This window comes from Gastrolobium bilobum, unplaced genomic scaffold (assembly GCF_033153095.1).
Source record: "Gastrolobium bilobum isolate Gb01-03AN ecotype WA unplaced genomic scaffold, APGP_CSIRO_Gbil_v1 utg34045, whole genome shotgun sequence".
In the NCBI taxonomy this organism is placed as follows: Eukaryota; Viridiplantae; Streptophyta; class Magnoliopsida; order Fabales; family Fabaceae; genus Gastrolobium; species Gastrolobium bilobum.
In genome coordinates, this window is record NW_026896567.1 from 62557 (window position 1) to 77477 (window position 14921).

The 14921-nt window shown below is 34.6% G+C and overlaps 1 long non-coding RNA gene across 1 annotated transcript; it reads left to right on the forward strand.

The window, feature by feature from the left end:
• Positions 1-1548: 1548 nt before the first annotated feature.
• On the forward strand, positions 1549-3458 carry LOC133300611 (uncharacterized). Its single transcript, XR_009750075.1, has 3 exons — positions 1549-1786; positions 2861-2957; positions 3267-3458. It is a non-coding gene; the product is annotated as an uncharacterized LOC133300611 (long non-coding RNA).
• The last annotated feature ends 11463 nt before the right edge of the window (positions 3459-14921 follow it).

The following is a 14921-nucleotide window of genomic DNA, read 5'->3' on the forward strand; positions in this document are numbered from 1 at the left end:
CCCGCATTGGCCCATCAAGCCATAACCCGCATTGGCCCAATACATTTATGCCTGAAGTAACATGAGCCTGGATTAAGGGGCCGTAAGCCATGAACTAAGAAGATAGGATTATAAGACAAGAGCCCAGATCATGCATTTAAACCCACAACTTTTTCCCACTCTACATTGCTAAAACCACAACCCACGCAACCGCCATGATAGTTACGTATCACTACGATAACTGCTCCACATTAATTAATAATAACTGACAGATATGACCATTATAAATACAAGAATAGTACTATTAGAGAAGATCCAAACTCATTCACTAATAACGAACAAATACACTTCACCCATAATCCATATTTGGTGTTCATACTGAACACATAGCAACAAAAAACTAGAGGAAATGCAAAGAGCATAACTACGGTATTTTCATTTCTTGTGGGAACGCGTAGTGGACAAATTAAATTTAGAGCACTACAAAGCCTTTGTTGCACGAAAAGAGGAAAAAAACATGTCATTTTTACCAAAAGAATTTTTCTATATAAGCAAGGAACAATTGATAGACATGATAATAACCCAAAATCTCATGATGTGTTAAATAGAGATAAGTGAGCCAATATGTGAATTTTGTGATTGTTAAGAGGATTCTAACAGTTAAATCGTGCAAATGACATGATAATGAATATGAGGATACAATTCATGCCTAACAATAGTATAAGTTGTGTTTAGAGACATGAAAATCAAATTTGTGATAACAAGGTATTTTGATAATTTTACAAACTAAGTAGGAACTAAGTTCTGACAGTCTAGTAAAATTATTTGGTGAATTCTAAGTACTAAAAGTATGTTTAATTTAATTAGATGATATATAAAATAATTTAAAGAGTTAGGTCAAAGATTAAGTAAATTAAAATTCAAAACTAAGTTAAAGCAAGCTTAAACTTGACAACTAAGTTTAATCCTTGGTCAAAGATGATTGTATTGCTTTATTTTCTATATCATATGTGTAATTACTTGATTCAATGATTGGTTGGTCAAAGTTTCAAGTTAAAAAAGATAAAGTAACAACCAATAAGAATTAAGTAATATAAATATTGAAAAAGTCAACAATTGTGTGCTATATTTTCTTTATGAGTACAACTTGATTCTTCCTTATATATTATTCATGTTCCACGCCATTTTCATGCTAGGTAAGCCCAAGCAAGTTTGTTTGAACGTTAAAGTCTTAACCAAAAAGAATTAAGTTACTTTATGCTTTGGAAAAGTAAAAAATGATGGCTTTGGTGATATTTTGTGTGCAAGTCGGTTTCTTTCATTTTCTTTTATGTAATCCACGCTAGTTTTGCTTGTGTAATATACATATGCAGAAATTTAAAAGTGACATAAAGATTTGTTAGCCAATGAAACTCATTTGGTGGTGTTAAATTCAAAAAGTTAAGAAAACTTAAGTATTAAGTCGTAAAAAAAGTTTAAGTTGTTCACTTCATTTCTTTTCTCTACTTTAACTAACGTTTTCTTCTCTTCTTCTTGCTCTCTTTGGCCGTGATTTTCATGGAGTTGAAGAGCCTAAGAGAACTTTGTGATTATTTAGCCACTATTTCAAGAAACTTTCAACATGAAAAATATTTCTTGTGAGCTTATGATCAAAATCCCTAAAACCATACACCTTGAGACTTTATTTTGAGTGAGATATCTTCTCTTTAATCTTCAACATAGTTGTTGTCCTAAGGGTGTTTGAAGTGTCTTTTACTTGGTTTATATATTGGAAAAGACTTAAATCATCAAAAGGAAGCTTTCTAAGGTATTATATGTCATTTTAATTGTAGGAAAATGATTTGTGAATCTAGGTTTTCTTTGTGATTTCATGAATGTTCATGTATGTTTTATGAAGATGTTTGAAGTTGTTTGATGTTGGATGTTGTTTTGTTATTGGTTTCAAGTTAAATCAATGGATAATAAGTCAAGAAAATGCTTGTGAGATGTTGTTTCTTCCATGAGCCAATTCGGCCATGTATGTGTGTAAGCATGTGAAGTTCATGTATTTTTCATGAAGTTTAAGTGAAATTAAGGTTATTGAATGGTCAATGGATGATTGAAATAAAGAAAAGATAAAGGAATTTTGGAAGAAAACTCATGAACCCTAAAATGTATACAAATTCACCATAAATAGTAAATTAAGGTTTTTATGTTTTGATTGATAAATTGAGTATGTGAAACATGAATTCAATGATTAAATAAGAGATTGAAGTCATTGGATTAAATTTTGAATGTTGAGAAAATCTTTAAATCCTACATCTATATATTCGGCCATTTTGAGTTAATAGGGTATCCATGATGTTTAAATCATATTGAATGATGTTATATGTCATTGATATGTAATAAAGTGTATTGAAATGATTAGTTCAAGTGTTTGAATGTTTGAAAGTGTTGTGACATTAAATTGTCAATGAATTAAGGAATAAAGGACTAGTTTGTGATTTGCTTTGTTAAGTCATTGATGAAGTGTTAAATGGAACATGAATGAATAAATGGAACATGAATGAATAAATTAAAAACATGGAAATGATATGTATGTAAGATGCTAGGGTTCAGCCATGTATGAATTTATATGGTTGGGAATCAAGTTAATTCATAATTAACCCTAGAAATTAATATAAAGTGTGTTTAAGGCAAATGTAAGTGGTTAAACCATGATGATAGAGTTAATTTTTATAGATTTAACAATATGTGACTAAATGTCAAAGAATAAGTCTTTAGGTCTGACTTGTGGTATGGACATGAATTGTCAAGAATGAAAGGTGAAATCGACAAACTATAAGTCTTGTGATACATTTGGATGTGTGAAAGTCAAATCTGATATATATTTGGATAACAGGTGTGAATCGTGAGGTATAATGATTCCTGATCAAAGCTTTGAGGATTTGACATAGTTTCTTATTTTGCAAGTAAGAATGTTAGAGGAGCTTCAAGAGGTAAGCTCTTGGTTTATGAGGATTTTCCTCTGTGTTGTTCTACCATGGTCTAAAAGGATCATGTTTGCGATATCTGTGTGTTTGTATATTGGATTTGTTAGATACTTAGTGTAATTACATTCATATAGGTGATGACATGTGATTGGATATTTGAGATACATGATAAAATTAATATGCTTATATGATGTATGTTATGCTATATGTATCTGACCTTACATATAGGAAGTGAACTCACGGGTGGAGACTACTCCATAAACACTAAGTTTACGAGATTTATTTCTCACCCAGCGTTATGGGGATATTTTTCAGGTACTTCGGTTACAGGAGAGCCTTCACAGGGTAAGAGGGTAACGTAGGGACAAAGATCCCAGTTATGATAGAGAGATGACTGGATATTTCAGAATGATGATTGTACTTATTGTTTTGGTATGATGTATGATCATATATTTGTATAATTGTTATTGTTTTGAGAGGCATATATAGCTTTAGGTTATGATATTATGTAGTTCTGTATATAGATGATGACGATGTTGGCAAAGAGCCATTTTTAGTCCACTATGTTGGACATTTTGTGTAATATCCAAAAAAAAAAAACAGTAATAATAAAATTAACTAACTAAACCTTTCATGCAATCAACATTCAAGATTAATTATCGAAAATTCTTTCTAAACTAACTAAACCCCCAATCCCTTAGTGATTTTATTTCTTTACTTTATTCCAAGGCCCTAACCCCTTAGAGCCTTTTTCTACAGCAAACATTAAGGTTAATAATCATAAGTCGTAGAATTCATAAGCATATTCCTAGAACATACAAACCCTAGCAATTAACCAAACAAAATCAAGAAAGCAATATTCCTATTGACGTGCAAGATTCTAATGCCCATTCAATATTGGCCAGATCGTAAACAAGACTGGGAATTTAAAACATATTAATTGCATAATTGAAACTGTTAGTATATGGATGTCCTAGAGACAATCTTTTGATTAGATTAGGACATATGTGGACCTTTTATATTGTCGCAAATAAATAAAAAGCACTCTTTATCTTGTTTCATATTTTGTCTCAATATTATAGTTAATATTTTATATGAGTAACTGGATGAACCCCTTGGAATAAAATAGGTATCTCTTGAGTATCTGTGATGAGATCACGATCATGAGGATTCAAGGATACTGGATGTTTATTCCTAATTTTATGTTCCTAGTCTAGAGACACTGAGAATGGGGATCAGTGATCTCGGGTAAGACTAGCACGCCTTATCAACTTGTATTTGGATGCAAGGTAAAGACCTCATGAGCTACATATATGAAGATGTCTTAGCTAAAGTCGTGGGTGAACCTATAAGGGTATAGCTCGCACTGAACAGACCCACAAAGAGACTCTATGAGGAAATCTTACAAAAGTATCATTAGAGCAGTCTCTTAATATTTGGGCATGTCTTTCCTTAGACCATAAGTTGTCACCTAGACTGTGTTCTAGAAGGCATGTTTTGATTGTATACCTTGTCTGCCTGAAACATGGAGACTCATAGGTATACTTTTGGGCACGTCCTGAAAGAGCACAGGCCTAGGGTGATAAGCTAAAGGAATTCGTCAAATCTTTGTAAGGGATTAGGTTATCTGTAAACTAGAGAAATCGGGATGACATTTACAGAACTCAGAAATCTATGCATAGTAAAAGAGATCATGAGATGATCTGCCTTTAGAGTCAGTAAATTGAAGATTCCCTATTTCGAACCCTAAACCGCAAGGGTTGATACGTTTCCTTGCCCTAGGTTTAATGGGAAGGTAACCAAGATGAAAGGAAATACATACGGTAACTAAATATGTATAATAGGATGATTATGTCATTAACCAAACTAGCTCTGGGGCAACAAAGCATTGCTAGTGCTCTGTGTTGTCATTAGATGGGTTATGGGTTTGTTGGGCCCAAACTCATTTATGTCAGTGGCTATGTTGGGCCTAATGGGTCACACACTAACACGTTATTGTCATGATGATATAACATTAAAGGTATTGGGCCTAATATGGTTGTTAGCCCAAAAAGAAGTTTGGAAGCCCACCTAAAGGGGAAAAGGGCGCATGGATCATGTAATGGGCTTGGATGGTCCAAGACATTACTAATTAATTTAATTAGTTAAATTAATTATCAAATATTTAAATTTTGAATTTTGAATTTTGAATTTGAAATTTGAATTTTGAATTTGAATTTTGAAATTCGAATTTTGAATTTGAATTTTGAAATTCGAATTTTGAATTCGAAATTTGAAATTGGAAATTTGAATTTTGAATTTGAATTTAGAATTTAAATGTTTGAATTCGAATTTGAATTGGCTATGAAAAGTTGTTTCATAACAAAAGGATAAGATAAGATCTTGTTGGAACAAATCTCTAGTATCAAGAGGAGATCTTTGATCACATCCAAGGCTGAATTTGGGGCGCCACTTTGGTTGTTGTGAGTGTCATCTTGTCAACCAAATAAGCTCCAAATCAGATTTGGTTTGTTGAGAGAATCAGTGAGCTAGTTGGTTCAAATTTGAATGCAACTACACAATGTATCTGGACTATTTTTTAGGCTGAATTGGGCGCACCATATGGCTTGCCATATGATGTTTGTTAAGTCAGATTTTTGTTAAGATATTGACTTGATATCATGAGGATATGATAGGAGGTTGTTGGCAAGATTTGATTTTGCAACAACTCCATTTTTCCTCTCTATTGTGCGCTACTTATGGTCAGATTTTTAGAGAAAAATCAAATCCAATTATATAGTTCTCTCATCTCCTTTGGTCATCCTTTTGTTAGGGTTTTTCTTAGGAGGTTTTGAAAAATAACCTAGCCATAGATCATCAAATCCATGCGCCACTTTTGTGAATTTTTAAGCTGAAAATTTCACTCTTCTAAACACCTTCTTTTTTTTTTTTTGTAAATCACTCTTCTAAACACCTTTACCTAGCCTCCTCCTTCACACATTGGACGCCTAGCAAGCTTTTGTGGTGATCAATTGATGGCTTTTCAAGAAGAGTTCTTGCATCTTGACGTGGGGTGGTGTGGATCAACGTTAGAGGGTTTGAACCCTTCAAACCTGACACTGATCTCCTTGGTGTTTAAATCACAAACAAAGGTAACATCATGCTGTCTTAAAGCATGAGTCTTGATTGCATGTGTGATTCCGCATGGAAATTTTTTGTTTTTCCTTCTCATATGCTTCGGCCTTCAAGGTCATTTAACTTTAAGAAACATGAACATTAATTACAAGAAAGATTAAACATCATTTAGGAACCCATTGGTTCCGTCTCACCCTAATTACATAAAGATAATTAGCCTACCATGTTCATAGAAATAAGAATAGAATAGAAAAGAAGAGAAATCCTAAGAAAAGCATAAAGAATGAGATAATTGGTCTCCACAGTGAAGCCTTGACCATTCCTCTGCCTTTTTCTCTTCTAAAGTTGTTGTTCTTGCTCCCCAAGTTGTCCAAGAATGAATGGGAATAGTCCTAGACTTCCTTTTTTAATAAAAGAGATCCATAGGCCTTCAAAACGACGTCCTCGCTGGCCTTGCTAGCTCGCCAGTGAGCAAATTCGACAGCAAAGATATTGTTTTGTATTTTAGGCATAACTTGAGCTATACTAGTCCAATTGGGGTGTGCATGACAACCATTCTGTTCCCTAGCACTGTTTCTAAAAAGAAACAATTCTTTTCTATTTCTGTGCCTTGGAACAATTTCTAAGAAAAAGATGCGTTTGATAACATATTCTATTTTTATTTTGAGAATGAGAATTGCGTTTGATAACACAACAAGTAATATAATAAAAAATAATTCTTATTAAGCATAATTTTTTTTCGGGTCATCACTTTCCTTTCCATATGGCGGCTATAAGAACCTGCACTGTTAATTAAGGGAGTTAATTAATTAATTATGTGAAATTAGTAAATAATTCCATAATTGACCCTAATAATTATTATGAGGCTCTAATAATTATAGTAAGTGATTAAGAATGCTGAAAGTCATTTTTCGGAAGAAAAGTGCAAATACCGGTTCTGCTAGTCGGTATAAATGCGTACCGAAAAAGTATCCCAAAAAATTATAATAAGGGCATGATAATTACTAGAATAATATGTAGGACTTGTAAAACGAGTTTCAAGTTAAAATAATGAGAACTTGTGCCAGAAACTGGTACTGGCTATGAAAAGCGCGTACCGGAAAGGTGCTCCGAAAAATATAAGAAAAATATGATAATTCTTGTAAAATTGAGTAGGTTAAGAATCCTGAGTTTGGGATTAAAATGCTAAGCGTAGCAATAAAAGCTAATACTGTGTGTTAATTGGTTAAGTGACTATATATACGCTTGTTAAGGCACAAAACCATAGGCATTCAGAATTCTCTACGTGGAGGGTGGCTGACTAGTTTTCTTAAACACTATTCCATGGCTTCTTCATCTTGTTCTTGAGCTTTGGGGCCATTTCCTTCACAAATTCTTCTCCTAAACACTTTTAGCTTGTGAGAGTTGGCTTTGGAGGGGTGTGGAGAGTATCATTATGAGTTTGTGACCTCTGTTTGGGGAGTGTTTGTTGCTGACTTTGGAGGTTGGGGGTTGTTGAGCCATTGAAGTGGCATTGTGAGCTTCAAGGAGCCATCTTTGAAGAGAAAGGTCCAACCTTGTGTTGTATTTTCGTGCTCTTGCAAAGTCAGAATCTTTGAGCCTTGTTGGAGAGCTCCAAGAGCCTTCTTTTTGCTGAGTTTGAACCTCCATTGGTATACCTTGAACTTTCCTTTAAATTTCCTTGACAATGGCTTGTTTTTGGTTATGAAATGAGTTAACTTTAATCATTCAAGCTTAAGATTGTTAATCGAAGTCTAAAATGTGGTATTGAACTTCTGTTTTGGGTCAAAACTGGACCTTGGGTCATAGGGTGGCAATTTGGCTTCGAATTATGCAGAAAAAATCTGCATAATGTTATTCTGCCCGCGTGGTTATCGATTACTTTTGATTGGTAATCAGTTACCATGTGTGGTAATCGATTACCTTGCTGGTGGTAATCGATTACCATGTGCAGTAATCGATTACCAGCCCTTGGTAATCGATTACCACCTATGAAAACGACCAGAAATCAGTTTGTTGTGCGTGGGACAGTTCCCATGTTGGCTTGATGGCCTAGGAAGTTGGTGTTACTGTTGGGAAACAGTGATACCTATAATTAAGGGACTTAGTGCTTGATAACTATGATCTAGAAAAGACGTAATCGAATAAGGAAATGTTGTCATAATGAAACGAACCTTTAAAGTATAGTTATTGATGATATTTCTCATATAAACAGATTGTGATTGTGCTGTTTGTGGGTCCTGAGCTTGTACGGACTCTTGGCTTGGATAGTTAGCTTGCAAGGTAAGCTTTCGTGTCCTCGGTTTAGCCATGTTGTGGTTCCACCATGTCCCATGGGGGTATGGTTACATGCTTGAATATTTGAAATGCTGTTGAGCTTTATGTGTAATGGCTTTTAATATGCATGTGTTGTTCCATCTTGATGGTAAGCATGAGTATGTGGTGTCATACAAGACGGTGATCCGGGGTGGATGCAAGTGGCGTCTTGAACTATGTGTGGGTATTAGACGTACATAAATCCTGCATTTCTCTGGCCAGTAGAATAGAATTGACACACATGACATGATTATCTGCTGCATTGCACTATTTTAGAACTGATGATGATAAACTTCTTTTGAACTTATATTGCACATGTAAATGAGCTTGGGGTGGAAGATCCTTCAGGACCCCTTGTCTTACTGAGATTTCTTGTTTAGAGATCTCACCCCACGTTTAGGGAATGCTTATTTCAGGTTCAGATAGTATGGTGACTGATGCCTCTGGCGGCAGGAGGCCAGAGCTTAGTTGATGATATTACTGCTTATTTGCTAGCATGACTGGACTGGATGTTGTTTATGTTTTTCGCATTATTATTCTGTTGTTGATATTGAGACTTATGTTGGGCTTTGTTGCCTTATTTGGGTGAGCATGAGAGTTGTCCATGCCACTATGTTGTTAGTACTTTTGAGTTGAGTTGTATAAACTGATAGTTAGTCCGGTCTACGTGTTGTAGTTCCATGACTAGAGACACACATTATGTTATTTTAATTAATGAGGTATTTCAGTTAGCTGTTTTATTGCAATTGCATATAGGCGATGTTTTATTAATTGATTAATAAGCAAGTTGGTAATGATAATGACTTCATAATTGAAAAGAAAAAGATATTCTGCATTTTTAATTAAGCGCAGCTTAATACGATAGTATGATAACATTACCAGATATATACGGGGTGTTACAGCGGCGGCGGCGCGGTGGTGACGGTAATGGTGGCGATGGTGATGGCGGCAGTAGTGGTACTGACGGTAGTAGCTGCGGCGATGGTGATGGTGGTAATGGTGGTGGTTGGTGTAGTGGTAGTGGTGGCATGGTAGTGGTGGTGACGACAGTAGTTGCGGCGATGGTGGTGGTGGTAGTGGGGATGACGTGGTGGTGGTGGTGATGACATCGTCGTGATGGTGGTGATGGTGGCGGCGGCATCGTAGTGGTGGTGGTGGTGGTGGTTGTGATAACGACATTGGTGGTACAACGGCGACAACGACAATGATGGCGGTGGTCGTGTCGGGATAATGGTGGTGGTGATGATGATGATAGTGGTGGAGAGTGAATGAGAGAAATAAGTGTTTCTCATTTTGTGCTCGGGAAGAAAGAAGCAGAAATTTTTTTATTCGTTTTTTGTTCCTTAGCACAAAAATTGAATCGGTTCATCCCGGAAACAAAAAAATAAATCGGTTTTACCAAACGAGTTTTTCATCCATTTCTGTTCCTGTGAACAGAAATTAAAAAATTGATTCCGGAAAGGTTGTCATGCACACCCTTGATGCGATCTTGGTCTCGTTTGAAAGATAGTAGAAAGATCTACAACTTCTATGACAACACGAGATCAAAATCCATCATCTTCGATACTAAAAATTGGCCAGAAGACAGCTGCTAGGAGATTTTCACTAAATCATTGTTCTTCCTTTATCGCTTTACTTCTTCTAGCTTAACCATTGCTCCAATGCTCCAATTTAACAATTTAAACCTGAAATCAATATGTTTTTAAATCAATATTATGTCCAAACATTAAATCCTATAATCTTTTGCATTCATTAATTTTCACTATGTTCTTGATCATATTCATCATTATTTAATCTAGTTTTGATCCTATAAACATAGTGTCTTTGACTCTCATAAAAAAACACCACCATGAAAGTAGACCAAGATTGGAACTTTATCAGCTTGGCGATGTTCTTTGGAATTGGTGATGTTTCTAAAAGTTTTCAATGAAAATGAGGGATAATGATCCTTTTGCCATTTTTTTTGGCAAAAATTTACCAGACTGCCACGCTGCAGAAAATAATTTCCAGAGTGCCACGTTACCTAACTCCTTACAATACCCAACGAGTTAAGTATGGACATGTGGCAGTATTTTTGAGGCCACAAAACTTGCTGGACAGTCCAACACTTTTCTCAATCAACGAGTTAGACCGCTCAGTCTGAAATGACAGTCTATGTGGTTAAGTCGTTGCACTGTGCAACGACTTACGTGGCAATATTTTGACATGTGACCCATAATTGCAATACTGCATAATGAGTATAGTTGGTTTGACACAAATATCCATATGTAAACAAAAGTTGGGATTTTTTATGCTAACACGTTTACTCATGCATGAGTGGGTTTTTTTTAAGTTAGATGGTGTATGATTAATGCATATGCGACCTTTTTTTAGAAAGCAAACAGAAAGTTTGTTTGGTTACTTTGTTTATAAATGGAATGTTATATTGCATTTCAAATAATAAATTTTATGTTAAATATTTTAATTTGAGTAATAAAAGCTAATATTTATAAAACTTACGTGGTAAACAATAAATATGAGAAAAAAATTTCTAATAAATATTTATTAATTGTACTATATAGAAACTTAAAAATAATAATATTCACAGTTCTCATTAATGCTAGCATCCACAAAAATAATTACAGATCATAGAATATAATTTTGTCATTTTTATTGTTTACCACGTAAGTTTTATAAATATTTAACTTTTATTACTTAAATTGAACTATTTAACACAAAATTTATTACTTAAAATATAATATAACATTCTCTTTATAAACAAAGTAACTAAGCAAACTTTCTGTTTGCTTTCTAAAAAAAGGTCGCATCTGCATTAACCATATCACATCTTCCTTAAAAAAAACCCACCCTTGCTTGAGTAAACATGTCAACATAAAAACCCCCAACTTTTGTTTGCAGATGGGTATTTGTGCCAAACCAACTATACTCATTCTGTAGTGTGGCAACTATGGTCCAAGTGTAAAAAAAGTTCCATGTAAGTTGTTGCACAGTATAACGACTTAGCCACATGGCCTGCCATTTCAGACTGAGCAGTCTGACTCGTTGGCTGAGAAAAGTGTTGGATTGTCCAGCGAGTTTTGTGGCCTCAAAATTGCTGCCATGTGTCCATACCTAACTCGCCAGGTGTTATAGCGAGTTTGGTGACGTGACATTTTGACAAAATTTTGATGGAGCATGGCATTCCGATAAATTTTTGCCCAACATGTGGCAAAAAGGTTGTTGTCCCTGAAAATGATGGTAAGGTTATTTTTGTAAAATTATGCCACATTCCCAACAATATTTTACAATTATTCAAATATAGCGTCAGGAAAATTAATCAAACATTCTTGGAATATTTTTGCCTACCAAATAACTTTTTGGAAACATTATCGGAAAATACATTTTTTCACCATATTCCTAGGAATGTGATTCCCGGATAAATTTTTTTTCTGTTCTACCAAATGTTTCCTTAATGTATTTTTGGATGTATCACGTGAGAGTTAACAGACTTGGATGCTTTTTTTAACAGAATTGCTTAATTTATTTAAATTGCATAGTTTAAAGGGATAGAATATTGTTACTACCAGATAATGTTGCTACTAGGGATGTGCATAGGTCGAATCGAACCAATTTTTTTGAAAAATCGAATCGAATTGATTTAAATGGTTTGGTTCGAAAATGTTCGATTAGGTTCAAAACTGGTTCGGTTCCGGTTGACCCTATTTTGAAAAGAACAAAATTTAATTTTTTTAAATAAAGTTATAAAAATCAATTTGGTTCATTCGAAAATGATTCAGTTCTTAAACTGGTTCGAAAAATCGGTTCGGTTTAAGAATTGGTTTTTAAAAACCGGTTGTTTTTAGGGCAGTTCAGTTCGGTTCAGTTTTTTGGTTATTTTGCACACCCCTAGTTACTACCAATATCACTAACATATCTTAACTGTTGATTTTCGCCAATCAACGGTTATTATTTCCACAAATCAAACTCATTAACTAATTATTAATTCATAATAAATAATAACGGTTAATTGACAGAAATTAACGATTAAGATAAGATAGTAACATTGCTAATAATTTTTTTTTGTAATTACTAATAATATTATTTAGTAATAACAATATCCTATCTCTAATTTAAGGGAAATATTACTCTCTTTTCTCATAAGATATCTTCTCTCATGTTCTCTCACTTCGATTTTTGTACCCCATTTTTTTTTTCTTGTTGTAACACCCTCCCTTGTATGCATCCAAGAGAGTTTGTTTGCTAAGCGGAATTAGAGTTCTTTCGACATATTTTAATTACTGAAAAATCATTTTGATGTTGCTAATGAAAACTTATACTTGAAATCAAGTTCCTCACACAAATCAGAGTACGCTTTCAAAATTTCTTAAGTTGCTGAAAATATTATTTTCCTAACAGACCTTGCTGTCTTTAAAAATTCGTATAAAATCAAGTTTTCAAAATTCCATTGTAACTTTTTTGTAATCAAAAACTAGACGCCCACGGGCTTCGTGTGCATATTAAATAATAACAAATCGGAGGTCGTTTTCCCCTCGAAACAGAACTCACAAGGTGCTCGCAAGGCTGTTTGAAAATCAGCACTTTAGTTAAAACGTCAGTTCACAAAACGTTTCCAGGATTTGTTTCCAAAACAATTGCTAATAATAAGAGAGTCTTAAATCAGCAATAAAATCATAATCTAACAATAATCTAAACTTCTCAATTTAATACAGTTGTCCATAAGATAAACAGCAACAACAAAGTCCAAACAGCAGCACATAACAACAAATATCCATATAATCAAGTCTTCATATGCTCTTCCGTCCTCCTGCCATTTTGTAAAAATAGCATCCCCAAAGGGGTGAGAAAAATCCCAGTAGTGTGGCAACAAAACCAGTAATGCTACAGTACTAACTAAATACAGAATTACAAAACAGGCACATCATCAGTTCAAATTCGTCAAGTACTAACCATTTTCATAGTGCGTATATAACGCCAGAAGTGTACGTTCATAGCACTGCGGTGCACGTATCACTAACATATTATCATATTGCGTATATAACGCCAGAAGTGTACGTTCATAGCACTACTGTGCACGTATCACTAACAGAACAGTGGAGTACCCTGGGTGGCTCCTCAGAAGGGCTCCAACTGTACCTAAGCGGACTGAAGCCAAGTGTCCCATACCCTGGTACTGGAGGGATGCCTATATGATGCGTGCTCAAATGTATGCTTACTTTTCATACTTATTTTTAATTCAGAAAACAACATGAAATTTATGCATGTATGCTATGCCATGGTTCACACATAAACAAAAATCTAAAAATTATGACATGAACATACATGACTAGATAATAATCAGAATGACATATACACCATGGATTTCCAATATCAAGTTGTTGAATATATTTACTTTTCAAAACAGAATATCCAGCATATCATATTCAAGAATAGCATACGAATGACATATACATAATTCGAATCCAAATCATGAGAGCAACGTTCACAATCCATGTACAAGCTAGCAGTCACAGAAGGTAATGCCACCAGACACTTACCTTGCGTGCCACAATAAGTTAATCAGACAGCAGCAATAATCAGTCCATGCTCACATAGAGTTGTGCGCACCTAATCAAGTGCATTGCAAGTCAGAATTTTATTCATGTATTCCTGTTATTCGTATGTCAATTCCATGCCTCTCGAATTCTTGTATTTTACTCAGATTAACATGCTTCTTCTACTAATCAATTTCTGACTTCATGCTAATTGATTAATCGGTTAATAGTAATAAAATCCTAAGTCCCCAACATACACCAATTCGGTTTCAAGGTTCCTAGGCTAGATTAAATTTTCTAACTTGACATTACTACACCGGTGTATTAACAGTAACAATCCATGTTCCCTTGTACATGCAGGTTCAGTTTAGGCTGAAGTTAAGTGTTCATAATTAATCTCATTATATAAACATTCTTTCAAGACCTAATGTGTGCTACGATGGCTAATAAGCATTTTGTAAATTTACTTAGACTCATGCAAAACTGAATGTCTCACCAATCAGCCTAACAAAGCTCAAAGGGAAACTATCTCCATACCCCAAAATCGGTCCTTCAATCTAGTCTAAACTAAAGGTTCCAATGCAACAGAGTTAACTATAAGGAGAATGAGAAACATACATTCTCCTAGACTGCACACCAAAACCGAAACATGGGAGAGTGATGAATTTTTTGTTTAGTTTTAGTTTACACATGCTAATTTCATGGCTGGTCAACGTAACAGCCGCAAGGGAAAATTTACAGAAAATTTTACATCTTTTAGTACCCATATAGCAGCCGAACAGTGAGGGGAAAAATGACAGAGCAACAAGTTAAGCTTTCTAAAACCTACATGCAATCTGAAACCATATAAAGGAGAAAAGAAGATTTTCTACTCACTAACCAGTTCTCATGCGCACCAAGGATCCTAATCGAGCAACGGGGCAGCCCTTTCACTTGTCCCACGCTCCTAAAAATTGTTATAGCAACTAGCATGCCTCGGTTTATTGTGTGGTTATGGGGGCAGAAGCAA